This window comes from Melanerpes formicivorus, unplaced genomic scaffold (genome assembly GCF_026170545.1).
Source record: "Melanerpes formicivorus ecotype bairdi unplaced genomic scaffold, bMelFor1.0.p_v2 SCAF_40, whole genome shotgun sequence".
Classification (NCBI taxonomy): Eukaryota; Metazoa; Chordata; class Aves; order Piciformes; family Picidae; genus Melanerpes; species Melanerpes formicivorus.
Genome location: NW_027142392.1, coordinates 2,342,466 through 2,360,473, shown reverse-complemented (window position 1 = coordinate 2,360,473; position 18,008 = coordinate 2,342,466).

Sequence of the window (18,008 nt, the reverse complement as noted above, 5' to 3'; positions counted from 1 at the left end):
ATATCTTACCAACTCTCAGTTTAACATTTGGGAATATATACAGGAAGATCTCAGGTTTACAAAAACTAATTTAAGCTTATCATTACACTCTTTTGTTCTTAGAATTAAACAAGGAAACTTTAAATATGATACCTTGTGGTTCACTTTCCTAGTCTCATGAGAATCAAATAGTTCCCAGTTGTGTAATCAGGGCTGCACTAGTGAAAACTTTGCCTGGCAGGAGCACATCTGGCCCATTCTGTGGCAGTGTGAAGGGTTAAATACATGGCAGTAAATTGCATGAAGAAAAGAATCTTTTATATTTATATTTCATCACATCAGTGTTTCATATTTGAACAAAGAGATTTAGGGGTTATGACCTATTTCTGATACTCATCAAGAAGTATTGCTTCCATTAGACCAAATTATCCTTAGTCTTTAAATTTTAATTTCTTTATCAAAATTGAAAATAAGGAAAAATCAATAGACTTCATTAAACTTCAGAAGTGGGTAAGTTCTAGTGAGCCATCAAATATTTAGGCTGGGTTTAAAAGAGTTCCTCTATTAAGAGCTAACTGTATAACAGAATCTGAAGTCTACATCTATTGAGATTGGAGATTGGCTAAAACGCTGTAGCACAAAGATACTGAGGAAGAGCAGCTTTGCTCTCCCAACAACTGCCGTAATAGGTAATAGAAGCTAATTTTAGATTACTGCTTTCCTCAGTCAAACGTAACATACCAGATTGCTACAAAATTGCTTGGCCTTCTTTTGCCAAGAGGTAAAAAAAATAAATAATCAAAAGAAATGCAATTTTTTAAGAAGAATGTGCAAGATGCTTGCACACCACCCTTAGTTTTTATTATTTATTGCATTTCATGTAAGATCACACAGAATCACACAGAATTAACCAGGTTGGAAAAGACCTTCGAGATCATCAAGTCCAACCTATCATCCAGCACCATCTAATCAACTAGACCATGCAACTAAGTTACTCATCCAGTCTTATTTTCAACACTTCCAGGGATGGTGACTCCACCACCTCCCTGGGCAGCACACTCCAATGGCCAATCACTTTCTGTGAAGAATTTCTTCCTATCGTCCACAGATCAAGGGATTTCTTCTTTTCCTTCCCTCCCCTCTGGGTGGGTAAGGAGGAAAAGCACCCAGGAGGCAGAGATGTTGCTGAGGTAAGAAGAATTTGCTACTCTGTTACAGGGATATGAGATTACACAAAAGAAAACAGAAATAGTGAAGTATGCAGCAGCATACCCCTGTGAAACTGAAGGACCAGCAAAAAGGAAGCACCTCTGTGCCTGGAAGCCAGGGCAAAGAACACAAAAAACAGGAACAGGAAGCTTTGCAAGCTACAGAATATACTTCAAGTGCCATAAATAAGCTCCCACCAACCCCTTCCTGTCATTCAGTGAGCATTATTGTCAGCATGGTGTATCACAGTATGTTAGAGGTTGGAAGGGACTTCCAGACATCATCAGGTCCAACCCCCCTGCCAAAGCAGGATCACCTAGGGTAGTCTGCACAGGAATGCATCCAGAGTAACCATACAGCTTGCACTGTGTCACTGCCAGGAAGAGGGGCTTCTGCTAGGAAGGGAAGGGGAAGGGGAAGATGAACTAATGTAAGACCAAATTCATGCAAGGCCACATTCTAGAAAATACAAGAGCTATAAAGGACGTTGCAAACTGGGTATTATAAACAAAGAAAGAAGTGAATAGAAAGCAGAACACAGGAGCAGATGGCCAGCATAAAATTTTGGAGAGGAATTTTGGGGGAGGGATTTTTGGGTGGGTTTTTTTCACGTTTTTGGTGTTTGCTTTTTCTTTTTTTTTCCCAAACCAATCTGTCTGAGAACATGGCTAATCCACAGGCTGCTGCAGAAGAAGGAAGAATTTTTTCACAAGTGTTTATTTTTGTAACCTCTGCAGTGGAGGGAACATCTGTGCGCCAGACAAAAGATTATTTTAAAACCACCATGTGATCTAACCATTTGAATTAGCTGATACTTTCCTTGTAATTAAGATTAACTTGCAATTATGTGTCATGCCAAATTAATACAAATTAAAGTGCAAGCACGGAAAAAGAGACTGAGAGAGACGGAACACATGCCCGGCTGACCAGAAAAAGACAAACATTCACTAACACAGTCAATAATACACAAATGAGTGAGTCATTGCCATGTTGGTGTGATAAAATGCATCCCTGATAACTGTCATCAGTACAGTTATTTGTTGTTATAAATGGAATCGTGTGTTTATATAAATAATAGCGTTGTCAAATCACCTCTGTGTTGTGAAGAGGTTATTATGTTTACGAATATGAAATATGAATTATGAAAATATTATTTTAATTTATTATAAAATTATTAATAAGCGATGAATCACTAACTTATATACGTGTTCTAGTGCACGTTCGTGAAATACATTCCATAAGTGGCTTATTGTTATGATTAGAGCTGAATTGAACCTCCTGTCCCTGGAGGTGTTTAAGCCCAGGCTGGACGAGGCTCTGGCCAGCCTGATCTAGTGTGGGGTGTCCCTGTCCATGGCAGGGGGGTTGGAACTAGATGATCCTTGTGGTCCCTGCCAACCCTGACTGATACTATGATACTATGATACTATAGAACTATCTAGAGACTATTTCTTTATTTATATAACGAAGGGTGCAGTTCCGCCGCTTGGCCACTAGATGGCGACTCGGCGGGACGCGGCTGGCTTCTGGCTATATACCGCAGTCTTACAATCTTTCCGTGCGTCAGCGATTACTCTGCTAGACGCGGATACTTTGAACTGAGTGCTAGTGGTTGGAAAGCACGTGGAAGATACTCTGTAGCTGTTTGTAGCAAGGTGGAGGTCCGGCAGAGTACTGTCACTGGACTGGTTCCTAGTCGAGTTGGACGGCGGCGTTGGGTTACAGTCTCCTCTCTCCGCAGCAGTGGAGAGGAAATAATGGAACCTGGGCTTAGCGCAGAAGCAGGTTCCCTTCAGGACTCGGTCGATTCACCCTGGAGATGATCCTCATGATTGCTTCTCACAATGCAGAGGCTTTCAGTATGCGTGCATGTATGACAGAAGCTAACAACAATAAGCTCAATGGCAGAGGCTATGGCTCGAGAGTTGTTCTCTTGAGCAAGTAAAGAGACAAAGTGAAAGAGGGGGCAACTTATTTACCAACTGGGGTGATACTTATAGATTCCTCGAGGCTGGGTTTAACCAATGGGCACTCTCATAAACAACTGGCTTCAGCCTATAGAAAGTGTGAAGCTAGAATTATGCCCATACTTGGTATTTGCACAAGCACTGCATGCACTGGGTGCGTGCTGGCCTGGCTAATGCCTTGGCTTCTGTCTTCCTCCTGAAGGAGGGGGAACTTGTCCACATGCTGGGACAAGATGGCAGGCAGCCAGCACCAGAACAAGAGGACACAGTCTCAAGCTGCGCCAGGGGAGGTTTAGGCTGGATGTCAGGAAGAAGTTCTATACAGAGAGAGTGATTGCCCATTGGAATGGGCTGCCTGGGGGGGTGGTGGAGTCACCATCACTGAAGGTGTTCAGGAGGAGACTTGATGGGGTGCTTGGTGCCATGGGTTAGTTGATTAGGTGGGTTGGATTAGTTGATAGGTTGGACACGATGATCTCGAAGGTCTCTTCCAACCTATTCTATTCTATTCTATTCTATTCTATTCTATTCTATTCTATTCTATTCTATTCTATTCTATTCTATTCTGTTCTGTTCTGTTCTGTTCTATTCTATTCCATTCCATTCCATTCCATTCCATTCTAATTAGCCTAAGCAGAGACCAAGCATCATACAGTTGTATTGCTCGAGTCACAGAACTGCACACATGACTAACTCTTGTGCCTCTGCTTTCTTCTAAGCACTGTAAAAATACACCAAAACAGCCTGTAAGAATCTCATCTTACAATACAGGCATTTTAAAAACAAAAGAAGAACGATCTGAATATGTCTGTCCTTCACAATCTTAACCTGACAAAACTTCTCAGAAATTCATACAATATTTCATAATGTGCCATTATGTAAGCAACCATTAACTAGACAAAAATCCTTAGGTTTAAAGCTTTGTAATTAGCCATATAATTATTTTAAAAGCTCAGAAGTTGAAACTTGTTAGTACAATTAGTATAAGTGGTAGTAATTATAATTACCATGCAGTTTGTCAAATCTCAAGTCTTTGTGTTGTAACTCAGAAGACAGAATGGATTTGCTTTCATTGCATGGCTCTGCATAGATGGAAAATTGAGAACAGATAAACACAGTCCACATGAAAATTTGTACAGTTAAGGTCCAAGAAACAGGGCAGTGACTGTAATCTAGCAGTGGATGCTACAAAATGCCCTCAGACATTACACACACCAAAAAAAAATGTATGGTGCACTATTATTTCTTTTTTTTGAAATGTGATCTAGAATCATAAAAGCTTTTAACCTTTGGCTGAAAATTGAAGGTTTTAACCTTAGAACTGCAAACTGAATCTTTTTTTATATATAGGTCTGGGCAACTTTTATGTAGCAGGTAAATTCTCACTGAGATAAAAGAAGTTTTCTTCATAGCTGCATCTTGAGATTCCAAGTGCACTTACAGACAGAGACTTTGATCAACACTTTCTCAGGAAGAACAGAAGTTCTTTGGGAAGGAGAAGGCAGCTTAGGAAATTGGGAAAAGAAAAAGCCAGAGTGAGAGGAAGGAAAAGGGATGTATCTTTCTGACTGTTAGTGCCAATAGTCTGTGTAGCTTTGCTTTCACTTTATCACTTACAAACAGTGTTTACCCTTTTGAGGATTGTTACTGTTTTAAATTTCTGTTTTATTTTAACCAGATGTGAATTGTGTGATGTTAACTTACAGGTTAATTAGATATTCCTTGGCCATGACTGTAGAGTATCAATAAATCAGGGCAGTAAGAAACTATACATGCATCTGGCTGCACGCTCATACCTTTCAAGGTCATAAAAATGTGGACCTTTGTTTCTATACTGCCAGAGCAGTATGTCACTGGTGCCACTGGAATCAGAGTGGTAACAGGGATGCATGGACAGACACAGAACGGAATTTGGCACAGGTGAGGAACCAGGGAATGAGCAAGGATAAAACAACCAACTCTAACACTGCCAAAGAACAGCAACTACAATGATGTTGAAGACCCAAGGCCAGGCTTGAAGTAGTCTCTGCCATTGTTGACAGGTTTGGTGCTGCAAGGATACAAGGAATTGCCTCATGACACATCTTTGCAGACTGTACAACAACTCATGAGGGTAGGACTCTTTCCAATGCATTTTATATATATGTATATATATATATAGCACAAATGTACATTCAATTCTCCTCAAAAAGTGCAGTTAAAATTCCCCAATAATACTCCCATACCTTACTCACTTCTGTAGATCCAATTCTATCACCTGCGTCATTTACAAGTCTAAGTAGAAATACCTTTAGACCTCCAGCAGTTAAATAATCCACAACTAATAGGTCAGTTCTATCCAATCATGAAAAGAACTAAAAATCATATAATGGATGTGGGTACAAAGAAAAGGATCAATTCAACATCAAGACCGTGTGGGCAAACAACTGCAGTCCCATTAAGCAGCAGGAATAAGCTCCAGCCCAGCTGGGGTTGTTGAATCAAACCAATTAAAGCTTGAAATGGGGGTGGGAGGTGAGGGGGGGTGGCTAGAGAGGGGGGAAAGGGGGGAAAAGCATGCAAAACTACAGATAGAAAGCTAGTCCCTTGCATATCAGGACATCCAGCTCAATACTGAGAATAAAAGGCTGGATAAGCAACAACACAAGGTCAACTAAGATCTAAATTACAGCAGATACAGATGAAGAAATAATTCAAAACATGAATGGACTAGGATCCAGAATGCCAATTCTGTGTGAAATAGGGAAAAATTAAAACTGCAGTTACCTTTGGACCTGATTGCTTCATTTGTGTTTGCAACTGCAGAACTGTGGAAAGGCTGTTAGGTGTGTAGAAAGCTACAGAAGAAATGAAGAACTGAGAGAGCAGGCAGAAGTCTCACTCTTGGAATGTGAAGTGAATTTTGGGGATTGTTAGGAATAAATGGAGACAGTCTTTAAAGCTCAATGGCTTAAACACAATGAATCAGACAGGAGACTCTTTTCTACCAGAAAAGAGAGCAAAAGAGAGAAAAGGGAATATATGAACCACTCATTCAAAATTCATCAATATCCATGCTGATCAGTTACCTATATATATCAATCCCGGGTTCTTGTGATAGTAAGTCTCCTTTTACTCAATATTGTATTGCATAACAGAGACTACCTTCATTATTTTAGGCCTCCTAATGCACACAGTTAGAGATCTGTTGATGAATCTGTACTAAATCCTTTTAAATACAGTTTCCAAATTACTTTTTCTCCTGATTTAAGCATGGTTTCCATTTTCTCTTTGGATTTAGCCAATTTGAATTCAGTTTGAACACTCCCCATTTCTCAAAGGATTCAGACCTTATTGTGAAAGAGCCATGGTTTTCTTTATCACTTAGAAACCCCATAACATCTACTGATAATAACGTTTTGTTTGCACTCAGTAGGTTTTATGTTGGGAATGTCTGTCTCCTGGGAAAGTCTGTCTCCTCTGTGTGTGTAGGTGCATGGACTAGAAATGTACATGTGCAGCTCTAAGATGAAAAACTCAAGTGAAAATGGAAAACAAGACGAAATTTTTGCCTTTGCTTTCCTGCCTTACTCAAAAAGGCCACATTTTTTTCAGCTTTTTGTAAAGTCTTTGACTCAACAGGAAAGAAAACCTGAAACACATGTTTCGCTGTTATTATCAGCTTGTATAAATGATCACTGTTACGCATATTTTAATGGGGAGACTCTGTCACATGCCAGTTGAAGATGTGTCCTGCTTACAGTAATTTCAAGCATTTGTCAGGCTGTCGAAACCAGAAGTGGTTACAGCTCTGATGTCTTGTCTTCTTGTGTCATGTCGCTGAGAACCACAGAAGGGAAAGCACGCGTTCACAGTATCACACACAGTATCACACAGTATCACTTAGGTTGGAAAGGACCTCGAGGATCATCGAGTCCAACCTATCAACACAGAGCCTCATGACTAGACCATGGCACCAAGTGCCACGTCCAATCTCCCCTTGAATGCCTCCAGGGTCGATGACTCCACCACCTCCCTTGGCAACCCGTTCCAATGACGAATGACTCACTCAGTGAAGAACTTCCTCCTCACCTCGAGTCTAAACCTCCCCTGGCGCAGCTTGAGACTGTGTCCCCTTGTTCTGGTGCTGGTTGCTGGTTACTCAGCTTGCTCCAGCACTATTGCTTCTCTTTGGCTTCCTGTATCTGAGCTTGGAGTTAAAAATATCAGAAGAAAACAATGCTTCTCTGACAGCTTTATGTCTAGAAATAGGAGTCCAAAAGTGCCCTTCTCTGTGGCAATGCCAGCGACGAGCAGTGTGAGCAATCTGGCAGTGTAGGCCTAGAACCTGACATGGTGGTAGGCCATGCTCAGCATAAATGCAGAAGTGGCTAGCAGTGTAGCAAAACAGTGCTGTGCCTGCAGCATATAACTAAAGCAGGACACTGGTAGCTATAAACATAGAAAGTTATCTTGGAATAACAGGACATGCACCTGCATCAACAACCTGGCGTGTCATTAGTAGATGGACCAATAATCTATAATAGCGTGATGTGTGGTCACTCGTGGGAACCAATGAAGCTATGCCAATGAGACTTTCCAAGTTTATATAAGTTGTAGAAGTTCCCCTGATATGCACTTTACTTTGCCTTCTTCTTCTTTGCTTTACATTACTGTGCTATACTCACTATAGTCCTACAATACTGGAACAATGAAGGAACAATACTTGATCATATTGGTCATCTGTATTGACTCTGGTCTCCATCACATTACTTCTCCCTCATAAATCCAGAGCTGATTATAACAACACTTGCAGTGACCATGTTACTTAGGTGCCAAATATGCTCAAAAGAATAATCAGTGTTAGAAATTGAATACAGTTTAACATTTCAAAGGTCTGAACATGAAGCACATATCTCCCAGGCATTTATGGCCAATGTTTTTTGCTCACTGAAGTACTCCATACCTGAAATGAAAAAATATCTATGGAAATCAAGAGAGGAAGAATTAGGTCCAAATAGATATCCAAATCTCTGGTTTTGGTGTTCCAGTTCCAGTTGCCTGTGTAGAATGAAGGGCACTTGTGAAATTCAGAACTATGTCAATGTGGCAGAGTCAGAAAGAATTGCAGGAAAGCAATTCCTGCTCCCACAATTGTGTGGATTTTCCATTAAAGAAGCATTTCATATATATCTATAACAGATAAATAATATAATTTTTATATATTTATGTGTATGAACATGAGGACTAAAATCTGTCTGCATGTTAAGGTCTGACCACCCAAAATGACAGATTACAGTCACCAAGCTACTTCTTGATTTTTCTGTATTCCAGCTTCATTACAATCACACAGTTCTATGGTACTATCCTATCACCCTTTTCAGCATAGAGGAGCAATGTCCCTTCTACTTCACAACATACATATTGAACTATGGAAGATATGGTCCTGGAAAATGAGAGTTGAAACATAGAGCTTTACAAGAGGAAACTAATGACAAGAAATATTGAGACATAATATTATTGCATGGCTTTTCCTTGAAAGGTTTTGTTTGTATTTGGTTTCTTTACAACTATGCTAATTTTATTGAAATATATTTTATATTTCTTGGTGAATAAGAAGCAAGACAAGCCCAGAGAGAACTTTCATCTCCAAAGCAAAAGTCTGTAGAATCAACATGAAATTTTGGACTGAAGCAGCCCAAAGATACGCTGTGAACATACACATATGTAGTTGAACACCAGGTTCAACTGCATTGCTGAAACATTCAGCGCATCATAGGATTGAATAAGGTTTTATTTGCTCTATAATCTTTAGGACAAGTCCACAGAGCAACTTCTCTGCCGAGAAAGTTCACATCGCTTGCTAGTTCTGGGTGTTCACTGGGCATGCGTGGTCATGCGTGGGCATGCCCTATGAGGAAAGACTGAGGGAGCTGGGATTGCTTAGCCTGGAGAAGAGGGGACTCAGGAGGGACCTTATTGCTGTCTACAACTACCTGAAGGGAGGTTGTAGACAGGCAGAGGTTGGTCTCTTCTCCCAGGCAGCCAGCACCAGAACAAGAGGACACAGTCCCAGGCTGCACCAGGGGAGGTTCAGGTTGGATGTTAGGAAGAAGTTCTATACAGAGAGAGTGATTGCCCATTGGAATGGGCTGCCCAAGGAGGTGGTGGAGTCGCCGTCATTGGAGGTTTTCAGGAGGAGACTTGATGGGGTGCTTGGTGCCATGGGTTAGTTGTTAGGTGAGTTGGATTGGTTGATGGGTTGGACACGATGATCTTGAAGGTCTTTTCCAACCTGGTTTGGTTTATTCTAAATGGTTTATTCTAAAGCTAAATCCTAGAGGCTTTTGCACGCACTGTGCATAGGAGTGCATATTCAAGCATTTAGGGAATGGTGTTCATTTCCTTTTGCACCCTAAATATTGACTGAGAGCAATGGAATTAGATGCAGAATGGGTAATTTGCCAGGCATGTGATCAAGATACATGAAAGAAGAATTATCACATTGCTGGTTTTGTGGTCAGTGAGGTTAAATGGAAGCCCGAAGTAACCCCAGTGCAGAGATGAAAGACATCAAAATCCTAGAATATGATAATACCTTTTTTCCTTTTTCTCTGATTGTCCCTCACTTCCTCCAATCAACCTCCCAATTAAAGAGTGGAGGTACAAGAAATATCTTTGATGATATTAACCACTATGGAATAGATCTCTGGATTAAATTTTAAGTCTTGGTTTCTTGTGAACTTTCTCTTACACTGACTTTTTTTGGGTGCCTTCGGAATAAACAATTGTTATTACTCTCTACAAAAGACAATTGATTTGATATGGTTCTTTTGGATTTGAGATTCTCTCTCTTCCCATAAAATAGACATACAACATTTACTTTTGTAAGGCATTTGAGTAGCCAGAAAATACTTCTTTGAACTCTGTTTCAAGGCAAACTATGCAACCTAAAATAAAAAAAGATCAAAGTTACAAGAAAGGAGAGAGAAATATTTCCATCTCACAGAAAAATTATTACAGCTTGAATGATCTCTTAGTAGATTTTGATTTCTTTAATAAACTTCAAAACATAGTGCTGCATAGTCTGAGACCCTGAACTTTCTTCTTTTTCTTTTTTAGAAGCTACATCAAAACATCAAAAGGGGCTGCTGTGTTCGGGACTGGGAGTATAGGGAGCACAAAAAGAGTTTGCCAGCAAAACATAAAAATAATCAGAAGTCCCTGCTCTTTAGAGACTAGGATTGAGCTCCAGCCAGTTTATCAAGTTCACAATGGATTTAGAGAACCTGGTAACCCTTGTGCAAATGAAAACAACCTGAATCTGCAACGTAATGGGGAAAATGTTCAGAAAAATCAAACCTGCTAATTGCTAAGTCTTTATTAAACCAATTATACTGACATTTGGTTAATTCAAAACAAAAAAAAAGAAGGAAATAACTTTCAGATATTGCTTTTTCATTTTCACTTAGGGAAGATTTTCTGGCACATAGGGAGGAAGACTCACCGCAATTCTTTCATATGTAGGAGCACTGTGAAGTAGAACTATGGACTGGGCATCAGAGACTATTCACAAAGCATGATAAAATATAGGTTTAATTGTTATTTATTTAGTTTTAAGAATTATTATACACTGAAGTAACTTCCGTTCAGGGTAGCCTCCCCATATGCAATTTGTAACACATTAGATGAGGAACATTAGAAATACTTAGATGCCTCCCTCCTATTGAGAAGCATACATTGTGCTCCCAAAACATACAGGCTAGAACACCCTATTTGCAGGACAGTCCAAAGGTTATGACTTTTTATTAGAATAAACTTTATTAGAATAAACCAAACCAGGTTGGAAGAGACCTTCAAGATCATCGCGTCCAACCCATCAACCAATCCAACCCACCCAAACAGCTAACCCATGGCACCAAGCACCCCATCAAGTCTCCTTCTGAACACCTTCAATGACGGCAACTCCACCACCTCCCCGGGCAACCCATTCCATAGCACAATCACTCTTTCTGTATAGAACTTCTATTACTCGTTAGTCTTCACAGAAAAGTTAGAGCCTGAACAGCCCATTCCAATAGGCAATCACTCTCTCTATGTAGAATTTCTTCCTAACCTCCAGCCTAAACCTCCCCTGGCGCAGCTTGAGACTGTGTCCTCTTTTTCTGTGCTGGTTGCCTGGGAGAAAAGACCAACCTTTGCCTGTCTACAACCTCCCTCAGGTAGTTGTAGAGAGCAATAAGGTCTCCCCTGAGCCTTCTCTTCTCCAGGCTAAGCAACCCCAGCTCCCTAAGCCTCTCCTCATAGGGTTTGTGTTCCAAGCCCCTCACCAACTTTGTTGCCCTTCTCTGGACACGTTCCAGCAAGTCAACATATATTGAAAGGCCAGCAAAGGGGATCATAAAAGTTCTTGGTCAAGTCCCCTCTAAGAAGAACAAGCAACTGAAAGGAAGAAAAAAGACAATTTTCAAATTCCTTCCATATAACAAAATAGTTTATAGGTGACTCTTCATTTTAGCACACTGGTTTGTAAATTGAGATGAAAACTGTCAGGGTTTTTTTGTTTCTAAATGTAAGGTAGTGAATCTAAGTGAAAACCAAACCAAACCAACCCAACTTTTTATTTTGTACTGAAAATGAGTCTTCTGTATCCATTATGACTTTCAGTAATATTTATTTTTCAGATTATCACAGCATTTGGAACAACTAGTGCATTTTAGGACTCTGTTTTCTTATGTGAGCTGCCATTAGCTCAAAAAAAAATTATCTCCCTTAAACTCAAAAGAGAAGTAAAAGATGCATCCAGATGAACTGATGGGGGAATACAAGGAGACAATAAGACAATAATGTGATGTTAAAATAACCATAACATTCCTATCATTACATTGTTTCCTTAATGGGGCTCTGCAAATAAAGAGTTTAAGACCAATCTGCGAGAGAACAGTGAATCAACTCCTTGAGTACAGAAGACATATTCTGAATTTTAAAACAGACACCTTAAAATAAACAAATAGATAAAGGCATGATAGTGAAAACAGTGATAAGAATCAACCAGTTGATGAGATGCAAAAGTTTGTATGCTTTTAAGACCCTTAAATATAAAGAAAGTAGAGATCAGCAAATGCTCTTTTGAAACGTTTTCTCAGGCCTCTTCCAAGGGAAATGAGATGCTTTAGCCCAGATGAAATTGCAGTTGGCAGCAGGTTGCATTTTCAAGCTAAAACACTGGGCTTCTGCTGATGAAATCCTGCTATGGGGAAGTCAGTGGTTAGATAAAAGAGCATGAGAAAATGTTTATCTCTTAATCCATATTCATAGAGAATATAAAGAGAAGTTTAGAGATGCAAAAGAAATTCCCACATTAATGACAAAAGGCTACTCTTGCAAAGAGTCAATGTGTGTGCAGGGGGTGGGGGAAAAAAACAAACAAAAAAGGTTTTTCATTGGTAATATCTTCTGTTTACTGGGAATGCAACATACAAAACTGATAACGGTGAAGTACTGAAGATACCTACAAATTAGCCTAAGCATGTTACCCAGCTGATTATCTTTGAGTCACACTGATTTCCTTGAGAAACTGCTCAGTTTTTCTGACAATTCATCCCACAGGGCTAAGAGACTAAGTATGGGCCTGATTTTAGGCTGATTCAAAATATTTATCTAAGTCTGTTTTGAAGAGGCAATTGTTGAATCATGTTAACCCCAAATAGCTATCTAGGTCTTGTTTCCTCATAGGTATTTCAAGAGTAGTGTACTGTCTACCTTGAAAACAAAATCTAAATTGATGAACAAACTGCTGAGCTTGGAGCTATCTTCTTCTAAATGTGATTTGTCAGGCTCTGTCCCAGAAGTCAGGAGAAATTTTGAATGCAGATGCAGAGTTCAGTTATACTTCTGACACATATTTGTGTGTATGTGTCAACTTGACCTCAAGCTGACACTGAATTTACACAGGTGAAGAGAACATTAGGTATCTGAGGGAAACTACCACTGATAACAAATATATTGGAGAAGATAAGTTATGCTGCACAGCCATGAAGGAAGCAAGCATAAATAAAGAGAAGCTGAATCTGCTGCATAGCTTGGGGTAAGTGGTGGAGGAGAATTTAATGCTCAAAGCAAATTAAGCATAGTGTCATTCTAGGGTATCCCTGGTGACCTTGAGATTTAGCAGGTGAATACAGGTTTTAGTGCTAAATTAGCTTTTGGAATAACTTTTCTGGAATTCAAGATATTTCAGAGGATATCTACTGTTGGGGTTTTTTTGTGTGGAAAAAATTTTAGGATTTTTACCTGCTAAGTAAGCCTCTGGGCTACATGTCACAGCAAACATGTATTTTGGTACTGAGAAGATGTTTACATGTATAACTAGAAGAACCAGTTATAAACCCCAATGAAAACTGTAGTTTTGTTGCCACTCTTAAACAAAATCATCAGATATGGGTAGAGGGGTTTTGCAGAGGGACCTTGACAGGTTGGAAAGATGGGCAGAATCCAACGGCATGAGATTTAACACATCCAAGTGCTGGCTCTGCATGTTGGCCACAGCAACCTCATGCAGTGCTACAGGCTGGGGTCAGAGTGGCTGGAGAGCAGCCAGGCAGAGAGGGACCTGGGGGTACTGGTCAATGGCAGGCTGAACATGAGCCTGCAGTGTGCACAGGCAGCCAGGAGGGCCAATGACATCCTGGCCTGCATCAGGAGCAGTGTGTCCAGCAGGAGCAGGGAGGTCATTCTGCCCCTGTACACTGCACTGGTTAGGCCTGGGGATATGGTGAAATTGCCATCACTGGAGGTATTCAGGAGGAGACTTGACAGGGTGCTTGGTTGCATGGGTTAGTTGATTAGGTGGTGTTGGATGATAAGTTGGACAAGATGATCTTGAAGGTCTCTTCCAACCTGGCTTATTCTATATTAAGTAGACATCTTTTTTTGTGGTTAGTTGGTATCTCCTGTTACTACAGAGGTTTTGAATTCTGGGAAATGTGGGCATTAGTTCCAGATGTCAGAGAAAAGCTCCTTAGTGTAACCCAAAAAAAATTAATTTTGGATGTGTTTTTATATTTCTACAACAAAGTGGGTTTGAATTTATTTTTCCTCTGGTGAATATGCAAGAGACACACCATTCTTTTCAGACAGGTTTCTGTGTAATAAAGTATTCTTCATTGCTATGATTAACCTAGATGAAAAGACATTTTCACTCCTGTGGGCCAGCCTTTGAGAAGTAATAGTTACTAAAAAGAAGAGAATACCTATGAAATACCTAGGATCTTCTTTAGGAAACCTAGTAAGAGCTATATTTGGATGGTAAAAGTACTTTATTTTCACCAGTAGATAATGGCACCACTTTTAAATTCCTAATTCTGGGACATGTTTTTCTGTTCTACTTATGCTCCTGCTTTCTCATTTGTGCCTTTTTATGTGATAGGCAGTTATGCAAGATTGGATAAGCAAGAAAAGGCTCTTAACTGGGGAAGAGTGGGAGTACCAAGTAGCACTGAGTGGCTATTACTTGAAAGGCAGATTAAATATCGAAGGGTAGGAAGACTTGAGTAAGACATTTATAGCAAGAGAGAAAGTGCAAGCCCTTGAGGCACTGAAAATCTGTATATAACTTTAGTTCACATTTTTTTCTAGAAATAATGCCTCTTACATAGCAGTGAAATCTGCTGAGGAAAAGGGCAACAGCATTTTCAGGAAAAGATTTGAGCCTAATTTAAATTGAGATCTTTTTCAGGCCACTTATTCTCATTCATATTTTTTGAAAACATTAAATGAATCATTTTAATTATATTTAAAGCATGGATGAATAACTTCCCCTGTAAGCTCTTTTTCTCTTTTTTTTTTCCCCCTTCAGATATTTGAGTATTGCAAAGGAAATATATTTACATAATGCTAATTTCCAGTTTATTTTAATTCAGCATATCTGAGTTTGCACTTTATATTGGATACCAGATATGTGGATTACATGAACCAACATTAAAAAAAATCTCACTTTTGTGATCTGCTCCCTTTCAGGATTTAGAACAAGATTTTGTTGACAATTTTTCTCACTTTTAACAGTGACTTTCCTCCAATATTTTTTCTTACAATATGAACTATAGCAATGCATTTCTCTATTCTGAGTTTTCTCATACAGCAAGTTTGCTGATGACACCAAGCTGTGTGGTGCAGCAGACACGCTGGAGGGAAGGGAGGCCATCCAGAGGGACCTTGACAGGCTGGAGAGGTGGGCACAAGCCAACCTCATGAGGTTCAATAAGAGCAAGTGCAGGGTCCTGCATCTGGGTCGAGGCAATCCCAGGCACAAATACAGGCTGGGCAGGGACTGGCTGGAAAGCAGCCCTGAGGAGAGAGACTTGGGGGTGCTGGTGGACAAGAAGCTCAACGTGAGCTCTCAGTGTGCACTTGCAGCCCGCAAAGCCAATCAGATCCTGGGCTGCATCAGGAGAAGTGTGGCTAGCAGGTCAAGGGAAGTGATCCTCCCCCTCTACTCAGCTCTGGGGAGACCCCACCTGGAGTACTGCATCCAGTTCTAGAGCCCCTATTACAAGAGGGATCTGGACATGCTGGAATGTGTCCAGAGAAGGGCCACGAGGATGATCAGAGGGCTGGAGCACCTCTCCTATGAGGACAGACTGAAGGAGTTGGGGCTGTTCAGTCTGCAGAAGAGAAAGCTCCGAGGTGACCTAATTGTGGCCTTCCAGTATCTGAAAGGGGCCTGCAGGAAGGCTGGAGAGGGTCTTCTCAGGATCTCAGGCAGTGATAGGACTAGGGGGAATGGAATGAAGCTGGAGGTGGGGAGATTCAGGCTGGATGTGAGGAGGAAGTTCTTCCCCATGAGAGTGGTGAAACCCTGGAATGGGTTGTCCAGGGAGGTGGTTGAGGCCTCATCCCTGGAGGGGTTTAAGAGCAGGCTGGATGAGGCTCTGGGCAGCCTGATCTAGTGTGGGGTGTCCCTGCCCATGGCAGGGGGGTTGGAACTAGATGATCCTTGTGGTCCCTTTCAACCCTGACTGATACTATGATACTATGAAATACATCAAGTCCCCTCAGAACGTACTTTGGGCAATATGCTGAAGAAGACGGATCTAACTTAATTACAGCCCATAATAAATATCCTTCTAAGTCATACTGCTGGCCTATCTAACCCAAGATTCAGTCAACTAAAGTATTCAATATTTTAATTGAAATAAATAGGAATTTTTAAGGACCTGAATTTACAGTGAGGCCATGTCTATTTTGGTTCATGTTTTTTTTAAACTGAAGATCTTCTGGGTGATTTATAGTAGATGAACTCTCACAGCCAGAATAGATTCTTAAATACTGTTGTCCTTTCTTCAAGAGAAAAACATAAAAAACCACAAACAAACAACCAAAATTAATAGAACTTTGACATAAACTCCAAAATGTAATATACATTAGGACTCATACTTGGCTCATTATAGGCCTCAAAGCAATCTTGACTCCAGGAGACAGAAACAGGAAGGAGAAAATGAAACCCTCACTTTATCTCTGGAAAGAAGGTAGGACATTCTGATTTTCCAGTGTCTTTCTGTCATTTTTCACACAAGAGTAGGAAATCAAGGAATTGAACTAGAACAGGAAGAGTTCCCTTCCTCCTCCTTTTTTACCTCTTCTGAAATTTTTCTTTTTCTGACAAAATTAAACCCATTAAAAGATTTCTTTTTTTCTTTCAGCTGAATTAATTATTTAGCCATCATCAGCTATTGTTCATAAATTGTTGAAAGCAGCAGGGAGGCACTAAAGCAGAATCTGTGATTGCTTTCTAAAATTGCAGATCTCTGCTCAGTTCAGCAGTCATTGCCACGTAAGGTCACTTACTGATGAGGTATAAAGAAGTGTGGGCAGGGAAAATATAGGTTGAAGATCATCATTTAGCTCTAAAGCATCTCTCAAATGCCTGACCCTTCAAGGTGCTGAGCGCCTCCCAGGAGTCTAGCAACTTCTGTTGAAATGAATTTGATTTAAGGAGCATCAGGACTTCTGGGAATATGCTCAGAGGTTTCCAGCAGTGCCTTGTTTGAGGGTGAATTTCTATTTCACAATCCACAGGATGGTTTCAATTTTTGCTAGTCTAATTCAAGTTTTATTTCAAAGAGTTTTAGTATGCAAGAGAATTGAATTGTATTGAGGAAACTTGTCTCTTTCCAGTGGAAACGGTCAATAATTTACATGGTTACAGAGCCCCTACATTTTCAGTATTGTTTGGCAATGGTCATATCTACTACATTGAGACCTATTTTCTAAAATGCTAAGCCAAACACCAGCACCCAGCCTGTCAGCAATTGCACACATTATGAGGTGGATCAAACCAGAATTTGTTTCAGTATCTTGTCTCTTTAAGATTCTCAAGCTAGAAGGATGCTAGGGTGGGGGGCACTAGGTAAATAACACTCATGCCTCTTCCCTTGCCCACTGATATTCTCATTCCATCACAGAAAGCTGCTAGGTCAGGCAGGACTTCCCTTGTTGAAGCTGTTCTGGCTGTCTTGAGTCACCTTTCTGTCCTTCGTGTGTCTTATCAAAGTTTCTAGGAAGATCTATTATATATGATCTTCCCAGGCACACAGGTGAAGCTGGCAGGTTGGTGCTTCCCAGTGTCCTCCTTTCTACCCCTTTTTATAACTGGGGGCAATGTTTCCCTTTCTCCAGTCACCAAGGACTTTATCTGACTGCCTTCACTATCTAAATATCATGGAGAATGGCTTGGCAATTACATCAGCCACTTCCCTCAGAATTCTGGGATCCAATGTGTCTTTTGGACTCTCACCACTCTCAGCATCACAGAGAAAAGAACTGAAGAGAACTGAACAGCCTAGATTCCTAAGAAAGATTTTCTAGTAAGAGAGG